The 13,420-nt window shown below is 36.7% G+C and overlaps 1 protein-coding gene across 1 annotated transcript in view; it reads right to left on the reverse strand.

Annotated features, from left to right (window-relative positions):
- LOC127436373 (peroxisome proliferator-activated receptor alpha-like) overlaps positions 1-13,219 on the reverse strand; it is a 33,813-nt gene extending 20,594 nt beyond the window's left edge. The window contains exons 1-3 of the mRNA XM_051690463.1: positions 9,122-13,219; positions 8,574-8,643; positions 1,900-1,997 (exon numbers count right to left, since the gene is read on the reverse strand). The gene's annotated coding sequence lies outside the window, so the exon portion shown is untranslated. The remainder of the gene's footprint in view (positions 1-1,899; positions 1,998-8,573; positions 8,644-9,121) is intronic.
- Positions 13,220-13,420: the final 201 nt, after the last annotated feature.

Consider the following 13,420-nt stretch of genomic DNA (forward strand, 5'->3'; position numbering starts at 1 on the left):
TTTTATTTATTTTTTTGTATTTTAAATAAAGCACAAGAGGACTTAATTTTAAAGCCATTTTTATTGATATTACATTTTTAATGCATAGTGGTCTATTATAATTCCTTAACTTCTTTAATAGTGTCTTTGTGAAAAAAGGGAAAACTCTTGAGAACTGAAAGGGCCATACCGAATTCACAAGGGAATAATATTAAACCCTTATCCTATATTGTAATGTGCATAAACAAAGAAGTTCACTTCACAATAGTTAATTCAGTGCTTTTTCCAGTAATACTGACATAATCAACATTCATTACACCTGTTTCCAAGGAAATCAAACTTTTGCAAGGTGATCTGGCTGGGCAGTGTGTTAAGCTTCATCACATTCTGTCCTTCTCTCAGGCTGATGAGTGCCAGTCTAGGGCCGCTCGGGTGGATATCTGCCAGCCAGTGCCCATAAATTGTGTAGCAGTGAAAGGCCAGTCTGCCTACAACCCTGTAACTGTTAACACTGGCTAATGGCTGTCTGGGAGCATGACATGTTTTATTTACGGTACAAGCAACTCTGGCAGAAATATGGGAAGCCTAACACTGCATCTTTAATAAAGAGTAAAAGAAAACATCATTGTCCTTATAATCAAGGAACAGGAAATACTCTTCATTCATGCTGATTTGTCACAGGGTATAAAATTATGCACATCAATTTGATCATGACCAATTGTAGAGATTCATTATAGCATCATTTAAATGTGACATGCATGTGGAAGAAATAAAGTGAAAACAGGCACATTTTTAAACTCTGTTTATTCAAGTTCATAGTTTCAGAGACCTGTGCTGTATGTGTGATCAATGCATGTGCATGTATGTGATGAAATCAAGGTGTGTGATGTATGAAATGACAAGCTCAAGATCATAAGTGGAAGATCGGGAGTCACAGAAATCACTCATTGAACAGAGGATGTCGCTGGCGGTGTTTTGCTGCCCTTCAGGGAAGGCAGTAGGTTGTATAGTTATCTCCTGATGGGGCAAAATCACAACCCTGAAACCACACAACCTACTACCTCACCCTGTACGAACATCACTGTTGAATGTCGCACAATACATAACCATCTGAATTCTTACTAACCTGTTAAATATGAACTATTCTTTTTTCTTTTTTTTTTCTTTTTTTTAGAAAACAGAACCTCTAGCAATCTATCGTGTTGACTCAATGTGGATTTTATTAAATAAAATAAAACAATATATTTACAATGATATTAGTTTGACGTTTTTATTCCAGTTGTCATTATTGTTATTAATACTTGCAACTTAGACTAACAGACCTGTATGCACATTTGGTCTGAAAGACAAATGTATTTATATAATTTCAGGACTTTTTTTGTAATTACTGACAGTTTGTTGGGAAACATTTTTATGGTCCAGATGAGATGAGAACGTGTGATTTTTCAGAAGTGAATATTTGACATTTATGTATGCATCAAGAAGAAAAGCATATCTTTAATAAACAACACAATTACGTTAGAGTCAGCGCTGTCCTCCGTGGTCGATACTCTCTTGAGCCAAGCGATGACATTACGGTCACTTTGGGAAAGACAGTAAGTTGTATAGTTATCTGACAGCAAGGGTTAAACCCTCAAACTATACAACCTACTACCTCACCCCAAACGACAGTCTCTCTCTTTCCTCCTCCCGCAACGATGGCTTTTCTTTTCTCACAAAATTCATAATATGAAAATATATGCACAATATCTAACAAATCCCCATGTAAGTGATAATGTGTAATAAGAGCTGAGGTAAGACACTTAAGTGTTTGATCACACAACTCAATATGACATCTGTGATGTCAGTACTGGAAAGCACTATTTCATTCACTATATCATTCAACACTCTTTACTGTGCATCATAAACACCCGCTATCACCTTCAGTGATATCACTATCAAGCTTCAGTCTGGGATCCTTCACAACCATCAAGGTCACCGACATAAGAAGGTAGACAGTCACCTCCTGAGTCTGCCATCTGTGAAAGAGAGAGAGAGAGAGAGAGAGAGAGAGAGAGAGAGGAATACTCAGGCATGAAATTCACATACTTAAGTCACTAAAGTTGTATGGCGTGGAGTGCACTCTACTGCTGACCCTGGTAGAAGACAGAAGACCATGTGAGGATTAGGATGGGGTGTTTAGGAACAAGTGTGTGTGTGTGGTCAGAGCAGAGAGGGTGCAAGCCTGTGGGCAGCAGTGTGGTTTACCATAAGCAAGGGGGAGGCACACAAACACTGCAGATTCACACAGGCCACGAACCTCACAGGGGTGAGTGGTGTCACACACACAAACACACACACACACACACACACACACACACACACACACACACACACACACACACACACACACACACACACATGTTGGTGCAGCTATCATTATGAGGACTCTCAATAGACATAATGATTTTTATACTGTACAAACTATAGATTCTATCCCCTAACCCTAACCCTACCCCTAAACCTAACCCTCACAAAAAACTTTCTGCATTTTTACATTTTCAATAAAACATCATTTAGTATGTTTTTTTAAGCGATTTGAATTATGGGGACACTAGAAATGTCCTCATAAACCACATTTATAGCATAATACCCCTGTAATTACCAGTTTGTTCCTAAAAACTTAAACCTGTCACACACACACACAGGGTTCATTATAAGTTAAGCTCAATCGACAGCATTTGTGGCATAATGTTGATTACCACAAAAAATAACTTTGTAACACTTTACAATAAGGTTTCATGTGTTAACATTAGTTAATGCATTAGGTATCATGAACTAACAATGAACAATATATTTTTACAGCATTTATTAATCTTTGTTAATGTTACTAAACATACAATTGTTCATTGTTATTTCATAATGCATTAACTAATTTTAACATATATAACTTTTGATTTTAAATATGTATTAGTATATGTTGAAATTTACATGAACCAAGATGAATAAATGCTAAATGTTATTCATTTATTAATGAATAAATGTTGTTATCTAATCTTAACAAATGGAACCTTATTGTAAAGTGTTACCAATAACTTCAACTCATCTCTTTCCTTTTCTTTAAAGAAAAACCAAAACCAAATTGAATGGGGCCAATTTTTGGAGGGTTTAAAGGCAGAAAATACAGCTTATAATTTTATAAACGCACTTACATTAATTCTTCTCTTAAAACTTGTGTATTATTTGAGCCGTTAAATTGCTGAAATCATCATTTTTGCAGAGGACTAAATTAACGGATTAACAGGTTTTATGGCGTTACGTTGTCATGGCAACAAAGTTATTAAAATTGGCTATAACTTTCAACAGAAATGGTTAGTAAGCTATTTTATCACACTAAAATCATGTCATCTTGGCCCCATTCACATCAGATTTTGGCCAGATTAGTAGAAATAATTTTTTTGAGGCCACAAATGCTGTAGATTGAATTTAACTTGCATTGAGCCCAGAATATTCCTTTAATAATGTCATTTTTTTCAACCTTCTTGGTTGTGCATATTTACATTTCCTGGTGGCATTGGCTAAAAAAATCAGTTATTACTGAGAGAAAATAGATTTTTATCATGGTTTTCTGTTGTCTCCACAAAAGCTGCTTTGTTAGTATAACCATTCTCTAAAAGAGAGAGAGAGAAAGAGAGACAAAAATACTGTCTGAAAACTAACCCAGAAAACAAGGCACTAACATTTTGCTGGGACATAATGATGAACTTAACTTTTAAGCTTTCTATCTTGTCATTATAATTAATGTATAGTCCATAAAAAGTATTGTATATTGTTGAGTTTTAGAAACTCAATAATCTGTGTTTGTGGACAAAGACTTAAAAGCCTCCTAGAAGCAACAGTTATTGAAGAGTGGCATCAGATATCTATTTATACTTTTCAAAACCTCCAAACCAATTTACACTCATTCAATTACCAACATCTTTAGAACATTATAGAGGCATCAGAAACAACACTGTTGATAAAAGCAACACACGTTTCGTGGTAAAGGGATTTAAACCATAGACCATTAAGCCCATGAATTTCAAGTCATTTTTCACAAACCTTAGAAAGCTGATGGTGTAATCAAAAGCCATTAGGTGGCGCTGTACAGCAGAAACTTGTACCATGTTCTCGAGTAGTAAGAGAGCTGTTCACTAACAATAGTGCCATTATGAGGGAGCTAAACATAGTATTTTTGATTTTTATTTCCTGAATCAATGTTTTACTTGAAGGTATATGGTTCACTTACGCTTTGTTTATATTCCTATTTGCCTAGCGTCAACATTACAGGTAAAAACAAGCCAAGCACAAAGAAACCTATTGCACGATCTTTGACACAAGATATTTCATCTGTTGGATGCTTTAAGAACTGTTAACTGACAGAATTACACTTTGGCTGTTTTATTGCTCCTCAGGCAAAGTGGCTTTTGTGTTTGTATTATATAGGTGTACAAACTAAATCACTGCAAGGAAAAAAAAGACCTCATGTGACTTGCTCAAGAAGGAAGATTGCCCAGACTGATTATGACAGATCATGAATAGAATGGCTGTAATGGACTATGATCATGAACTTTAAACCACAGATTACAAAAGTGATGAGTATCATAATATTATTCTGCTTTGTCTGGGCCCACTATGACTACTTATTTGTATTTATTTTGTTATGCTTATGGAAAAATACTTTTGAAAAAAACCCTAAACTATTCACTCATTCTGCAATAAATGCATTTTTTTTTATTTTTTTTTATGAGTAATTAAGCATATACAAACACACAATCACTATCATACCAACCCATTGCTAAAATTGCAAGCAGCTCTTAGTCTTTAAGGAGAGCTGCCCATGACATCATCTTAGCGTTCAACAATTACTCAGCTCCACCCTACCTTTTGTCACCTGTCAATCATGTCTGGTTCCCATTGTGTCCATGGGAAACAAGTTAGTTGAGAACTGCTATCTCCGAATGACCCCTCAATCCTCCACTCCTTACCCTTTCACTTAACTAAGTGTCGGGAGGAGTTTGTTGGCTAAAGGATCTCGATTGTAACAAAGCACATTAGAACACACCAGTCTTGTTTCAGTTTAAGTTGTTGATTTCTGTCACCAATAACCACCCACAATTAATAAAACAATTGCTACATGATTGCTAAGATTACAGTAATTTAGAAAACATAATTAAATAGAACAAAAAGTATATAGATTCATTTAAAAAATAATATTTTATCTACTGGTTGTTTTTCTAATGCATTTTTTTTTTTCCTTTTTTTTTTTTCTGTATGAATTAGATATGGACACCACACTTACGGAAGGTCTACCAAACAAATCAGATGAGATATTAAATTAATGAATACATCGTAAATTTAAAAACATGAACAACACTCAAATAGGATGCATTTATATTTAATGTTTTGTCCACCTTCAGTTTAAAATAAAATAGAACACTTTATAAGACCTCTTTAAGTATTCTCTTTACACCAAATTAACAGCAATATAACAGCAAGCAAGGATGGACGGACGGAAAGGAATGAATGAATGAATGAATGAATGAATAAAGAAAGAAAGAAAGGCGCTCTATACTAAGGTTGCAGTCATAAATTAGAATGAAATCACTGCATGTTATACCAATTCGTTCTCTAAAACTACTTTTACTTTTGAACCATATAATTACTTGTATACTTTAAATTAAATTTTACAGATCGAAAAACATTTTTTAAAACTGTTCAATAGTATTCAACTGAATTATTTCGCAATTAACGGCAACATTCAAATGAAATAAATGTTTTCGACCTAAGTTGACAGTAATGAAACACTTTTGTTTCTGCAGAACAAACAGTATTAAAACAGATAAAATATTTAAAATACTGGACACACACACTGTTATACAAGGTCCACTAGTTTTTCTGCTGTTAATCTTAGGGCATTGAAAATAAATAATATGAAGTGTTAGACCTCTCAACTTCTGAAGAAACAAATCTATACCTTCTTACAACAAAAGCTTTAGAAACCACAGAATAAAATGTAGCGAACATGTACACACTATTTATTTATTTCTATGACTTTCTCTCTCATTTTGTGCGTTCTTCTCTCAAACATAAAAATTCTAACATGGAATTCAATAATTACACACCCATACTGCATTCTGATCATTAAATAAATGTATATATTTGAACACACACTTCAGTATCCAGTAGTGAACTTAACATGGCTTGAGACAGCTCATGCTAATTTATTTTTAAGCAATACATGAATTCACTGTTTTACACGTTACTGTATTTGCAGAGGAATGAGCTGAAAACTGAAAGTAGCTTTATTTTGAAAAATGAAAATGTGTACTGCGGTTGATAATCAGTTTTGATTGTTCTAAATTACTTTAGGAAGTTGTCATGTTCTGCATAAAATTCCATCCACTTGGAACTTCATCTAAAATCAACTGATTATCAATTCAGTGTTTAGCTGCAAAAAACACACCTCTAAACAGAATGAAGGAGACATCTTTAGTCTAGACTGGTGTGTCTGTGTATGAGTGTGTGAGTACACAAGTATCTTTTGAAAAGGGTGGGGAGGGGGTCTACACCCTTAACTATTACACACACACACACACACACACTGAGGCGTGGGAACTCTATTCATGGCTGAATCAGAGGTCTATTATGGAGCACATGGCAGCAAGTGTGTCTGGGTGTGTGTGTGTGTGTGCGTCTCTATGTGACGGCAAGGGCGGGTGTCTCAGTTATTGCACACATGCTCTCTGCTCTTTGGCATGTCTGGCTTCACCACAGCTTGACTTACATGCATTTCTATTTTGACTAAAAAAATGTAGGAATGGTTCAAAAATTCCCACACAAACACCTTTCAGAAAATCCAGTTCCTTACAATGGCAATTTTTAGGTTGTGTTCAAGATTAAATGTTGTAACTAAATCTGCAGGGTAAGATAAGCAATATTTGCATTAAAAACATATACATTTTCATGCAACCACAAAGACGACTCTTCTGTACAATTAACTAAAAGGGTTAAGTTTATCCTCAAATTGAAATCCCCGTCCCTGCACCGACTCCCCCTCTTCATTCTTTAGATGATGCCACCTGCTCTGTTCTTTATACTATACATCATCTCTGGAACACTCCATTCACAAGCAAAAAAAAGGGGGTGGGGGATGGCACTGCCAACCCAACGTGCAATTTCTGTGCCAACACACTTCATCAGCATTGGCCCTGGTGTTCCCACTCTTGCTACAAACCAGCCTGCTATGAGCCAAAATCATTCTTTTGAAAGAAAAAAACAACTGATTTACTTTATATCTGTAAATCCTAGCAGCAAAACCAGAGACATATTATGTATTGACTATACAAGACCTTACATAAATATAAATATGATATAAATACATTAAAACATTTATCCTCAGTTATTACCTTGCGATCAGCTGTTAAATTCTGAATTTTTTGTCAGTAAACAAGATTTTACATTCAAATTACTAAATTTTTAAAAGGTCCATAAGTGGGCTTTTTGTGAATGTGTGTAAGGCAGAGTGTGTGACAGAGAAAGGGGCACTGTGATGGTAATTTCTTTTCTAGAAAGGCGAGTATAAAAATTCAGTACAAAATCTTAATGAAATGTGTGTTTTAAAAGCCTGGCAAATAATACATAACTCTCACTTTTCAAATCAGCAAAATCTTTATTTTAGATGTGGACTAAAACGTCAACGCGTGTAAAAAAATAAATGGAAATTCAATGAAAATGTTCTTCGCCATATTACAATGAAATATGACCAAAGCTGACCTCTTTAAACATGTCTGAATTAAAAAAAATTACATATTTGAGTCCATTGTTGATGAATTTGAGTGGAGTTTTCATGCTAGGGCATTTACATAGAGACCAGTGAAAATAAGCGGCAAATAAATAATAGTTCTAACACAAGATTCTGTAAAAAACAAAAAATCTACTCTCATACAACATTTATTGAACAAAAGCTTTTAATAATTTTAATGCATAATTGCGCACACTAATCATTGACGTGGCACATACGATGCTACTATCCATTAGCACCTATGTTACAATTCTATAATAATGTAAAGACAACCAAGAGTATTTATCGTAATGGACAGTACGCTAGATAAACGTCGGTACAAAGTGAAAATTCAAAGACCCAAGGCCTTATATGTATTAACAGTGCAAAATCTCCTTCCATTGCTAAGGTCCACTCAATGTTAAAGCAAACCTCGAAGGAATCTCCCAAAAAATGAGAGGATAATTCCTAAAAACCGTTTGGCGATGTCACTTAAGGATCTCACTATTAAAAAGTGTCGGTCCTCTCAGTCTTAGTAGGAGCCACTGAAAACATTAACCCCCAAACTATGCACTAAACAGGCATCATGTCTGTTAGGTGCTAATATGAATTCCCTGTACGTATTCCTAAACACCATTTGCCCAAGGAACCATACTGTTTCTAAAAATAAAAAAAATTCTTCATAAATCCCATCCAAACAAAAAGAACATGTCGCACACACTATATACAAATGAAAACACATATTTCACAGAACCACAAATATGAACAAATACCATGCAAATTAACAACTTACCCAATAAAAGTAGATTGGAAGAAACATTCCAGGCAAGTGCTGAAGGTCTTTTCTACTCACTTCACCAGCCCTGTGTTGAGGAAGAGAGAGAGAAGGAGAAAAAGAGAGAGGCAGAGAGAAGGCAGTGAGCTGTCCACAGCAGGCATAAGGAGATAGGCCAGGGGGCCAAGCCAATCCTCCCACCCCAGCTGCCTGTCCCCAGTACTGGGCTATATGTCTGCACACCGTGTCCTGGTCTGGGACGAGCAGGCCTATGCCACAAAAGCATGAGAGAGGTGCATGTGTCAGCCCGTCTTGCAGTTAACAAGTCTTTGAATGAGGAATGTTAGCAAACAGACAAACAGAATGTCCGCTGCATGTTAATGTCCCAGCCAGTCCGATCGCAGTGTTGGCCCGGGTGTATGAATAATTCAGCAGCCTGAAAACCGAGCCCCCTCCCCTTTTCACCCCCCATGACTGAAATGCCTTCAGTGGACGAAGAGTGCTAGAGGAGAGGAGTGTGTTTGAGAGCGCGAGAAAGATGTACAGAAGTAGTTTAAATCACTCACTCGCTCCACGTTCACGCGCAATTGCACACATGGCCACCACAAACTTGCTCTTTCGTATCATCGTGCAACATATTTCTTTCTTTCGTTCGAGGCATCTCTCACTCATTGCCTTTTTATGTCTTTTGTTTGGAATTGGCACCTGTCCCAGAAAAGGCTCCAACACCACACCGCCCTCCTGCTCTCCTTTCAGAGCGAGGAAAGAGAGAAAGAAGCTCTGTATGTGTGCGTATGAGCAAGAGAGAGAGAGAGGTGGAGCTAAAGTGATAGAACTGTTGGCGCCTCCCTTCTCTGAGACACGCAACAAGCAGGGAGAACACGGCCATTTTCAAAGCTCAGGATCCGTTAACCCCATGATCGATGAGGAATACCAGCGCACCACAGTAAATGCTCCAGTTGAAGGCGACTCGAGGTGACAAAACCAAACAAGAACATGCCGACACAGGTTAGGGATGTGACAAAAAGATGGGTGAAAATACTGGAAAAACTGGAAAGTTGCACAGAAAAAAGAGAGGAGAGAAGCAGCTTTAGTCAATGGCTCGGGCTAGGGGGTTAAAATCCAGAGAGTAGTAGAGATCCCTCCTTCTCTTGGCACAGACTGGGTAAAGGGGAGGAGACTGTACTGTGGAAACAGCGGTAGAAGCTTTTTTCGCTTCTATCTGTGAGAGCGAGTGAGAGAGAGAGAGAGAGAGAGGGGGAGGGAATTAGATAGAGGGGAGAGGGAAAACTGAAGTGGAGGGAAAGGAGTTGATGATGAAACTGAGAGGCAGTGGAGTACGTAGGCAAATCTTTTTTTTTTTTTACTCATCGTATTAGCCAGTGAGCACGACCATGAGGAGGGAGGGCTTTAGAGAGGAGGAAAGCATGACACAGACTCCGGTTCACCCACAAACATGCAATCACACCCGTTACCAACCACCACTTACACTCTGTTGCTGAAATATCTCAATCTTCAAAGCTTTAATCAAGCTTTCATGCAATTAAACAACAAAATAAGTAAATAAAACTACAAAAGAAAGTTCTCACCAGTAAAATCACGCCTTGAGGGACAACCTTTGAGAACGATGGTTTCTGGGAAAATGAAGCTTGCAGAGGTGGGTTGTCTTTCTGCCTGCTTCGTGGAGCGCCTACATCTACAAACATTAGTGGAACCTCCTCCCACTGGCCTGACTAGGATTCAAGAACCGTGTGAGACAGTCTCGGCTCTACTGGAGGTGAAACATCTGTCGCAGTTTGCAGGAAGATTTCATCTGCAGTGACCGCACACACACTCACACGTTCACAGGTTTACACACACACTGCAGCCACGCTATGGCCTACCTGGGTGATTCTCATGTAACCTGTCAAGAAAATTTCCAAGTCATATTTAACCTCAAATCAATACAAAACAAACAAACAAACAAAACATAAATATTACTTTTTGCATAAAAAAATTAAACCTACATTTAGGCTTCATTTAGGATTGTTTAGTACAACAAACATTAAGCCTGAAGACTGTGTGCAAGATGCATTTAAAGGAATGTTCTGGGTTTAATACAAGTTAACCTCAATCGACAGCATTTGTGACATAATGTTGATAACCATAAAAAATGAATTTCAACGTGTTCCTCCTTTTCTTTAACCTTGTGTGACCCTTGTACACACACGTGGATGTTGTGTTTTGGGTCTGCTATCTGCATCGCATAATTTAAATGAATTTAATCTGACTGATCTCAGTTCCGAACACTCTGGGCTGTCATTAAAGGGTTAAACTTTCGACGCACTGAGTCATGTGACAAAACAACATGGCACTGATCCCAGCGGAGTTTGTCTTTGGGAGAAACACCAACAAAACTACATCTGGTAAGAAACCTAGCTATGTTTTTACATTGAAACCTGTTTCAGTCAAAAGATTAGAGTCCGATATGCCATTTTGAAAATTTGAGCGATTTATCGTGAAATGCCACAATGCTAAACACAATGTACACTAATGTGTACTTCAGCACAATTTCCCCTTAGAAATCCAATATTTACTGTGCATTATCACATTGAGAATCAATGTGTGCATACAAAAGATGAAAAATGTAGCTTTCAGATGCTTTATATGGAGTTTATATGGACTGTTCTGAGACCAGTGCAGACAGACAGCACCCTGGAGGTTAGTCATTCATTAAATATGGAGTAAGGGAGCATCAGAATTTGTTATGTATCATTGTATTTTAATATGGTTGGCAGTGACTGGATGATGCTGGACATTACTTTGAATCAGAAATATTTGTGCTAATTTCTGATCGGTAAAAGGCTTCAGCATTGGCTATAACTTGTTTGTTTGACAGTGCAAATACAGAACATTGAGATTGTGATGCCAATGTAGAAAAAACTTTAAACAAAAGTCAAATCAAGCTTACATAATTTGTATTTTAATAGTTTTTTTTTTTTTTATTATTTGTTTTTCCCAATACACATTGTTCCAAAGCAGTTCAAAAACATGAATAACCAACACTCCTGGAAACATAACAAACAATTAGATTTTTTAAAAATCTGACTTTCTATAGCTTGATATTTTTTTACATTTCACAAATTAGTCCCATTGTCCACATATGTGGACATCAATTGTAGGAAAACTATTTGTTCTAGAAAACAATTTTTTTTTTTTTTTTTTTTTTGCATGTTTATTTGGTGCTACTAGTTACAAATCAAAAAGGGAAATGGAAAATGCACACAGCAGTCAAGCTCTGGGGCTCAGGAGGTTAACACCATAAACCCTAAAAAGACTGTAAAAACTTTGATTTAAACAACTTTACAGCTCAAAAAATACACAAGTTTTAAGAGAAGAATTAATGTAAATGCTTTTATAAAATTGTAAGCTTCACATTTCTGCCTTTAAACCCTCGAAAAATTGGACCCATTCACCTCCATTGTAAGTGCCTCACTGTAACCCAGATTTTTGCTTTTTATAAAGAACAGGAGGGAGCAAAATTATTTTTTGTGGTAATCAACATTATGCCACAAATGCTGTCAATTGGGCTTTATTTGTATTGAACCCAAAACATTTCTTCAAATCATTGTTTTTACAGTCGTTTTAGGGTTTACACTGTTACGTTGTCATGGCAACAAAGTTGTAAAATTGGATGTAAGTTTTTACAGAAAAGATAAAATCATGTTAACATGTATATTGTTTATGTCTTGAGGCTATACTTTGAAACAGTGAGTATTTTAACATTTACAGATCAGCCCCATTCACTTCCATTGTAAGTGCCTCACTGGAACCCAGATTCTTTGCTTTCTTTAAGTGTAATGGCAACTACCTTTAAAACTGGATATAATTACAGAAAAGGTTAGTCTGCATTTTTATCACACAAAAATCATGTTGCAAACACTTTTTACATCTTGTGGCTATTTTGGACAAGTCGAAATAAATTTTTGTGGTAATCAACATTATGCCACAAAAAACTGTCAACTGAGCTTAACTGTCGATTGTGCATTGAAATCTGTGAAATCTGTGCTTATCATTAAAATATGTTCTTTTCTTCTAGCACATTAGTTCTGTTCTATTTCTCATTCTGTCTCTAATTCTCATGCATTTTGATTCTGTCTTAATTTTCCTGCTTGTTTACAATTGGTCCTGTAAGTGGGGAGTTGGGACTTGGCACACATGTTGTGTTGTACATTGCATTAAAGTTCATTTGAGGATACAATTTTGGTTTTGGGTCGGCTGCCAACTCCCAAACAGTGAGCAGTTCTTTAAGGCCCCATCGTTCAAAAGGCTCAGAGACTATGATCAAACGCCAATCAAAACAAACTCTTTATGGTACTTTCAGGGATCAACCTCAGAGCACTTTAATGCACCATCGCTGAGATCATTTCTAAAAGACTCTCATGTGATTCGAAAGCATTCATGTGTTCCGAGGATAAAGTTGCAAAAGAGAGATAACGACTTTGGTGAGTTTTTGGTTGCTGTTAAAAAGCCAGAAACACAAATACAGTTTCAGGTTATTTGCATGGAGCGGATGGTTTCTTTTTTAAATGTCTGTATTTAATAATGACAAAAATGACATTGTTAACAATGCACATACACCGATAAGCCACAACATTAAAACCACCTGCCTAAGATTGTGTAGGTTCCCCTCGTGCTGCTAAAACAGCGCCAACCATTCTGAGATGCTATTCTTCTCACCACAATTGTACAGAGTGGTTATCTGAGTTACTGTAGACTTTGTCAGTTTGAACCAGTCTGGCCATTCTCTGTTGACCTCTCTCATCAACAAGGCATTTTCATCCACAGAACTGCCGCTCACTGGATGTTTTTTGTTTTTGCCACCA

This window comes from Myxocyprinus asiaticus, chromosome 47 (genome assembly GCF_019703515.2).
Source record: "Myxocyprinus asiaticus isolate MX2 ecotype Aquarium Trade chromosome 47, UBuf_Myxa_2, whole genome shotgun sequence".
Classification (NCBI taxonomy): domain Eukaryota; kingdom Metazoa; phylum Chordata; class Actinopteri; order Cypriniformes; family Catostomidae; genus Myxocyprinus; species Myxocyprinus asiaticus.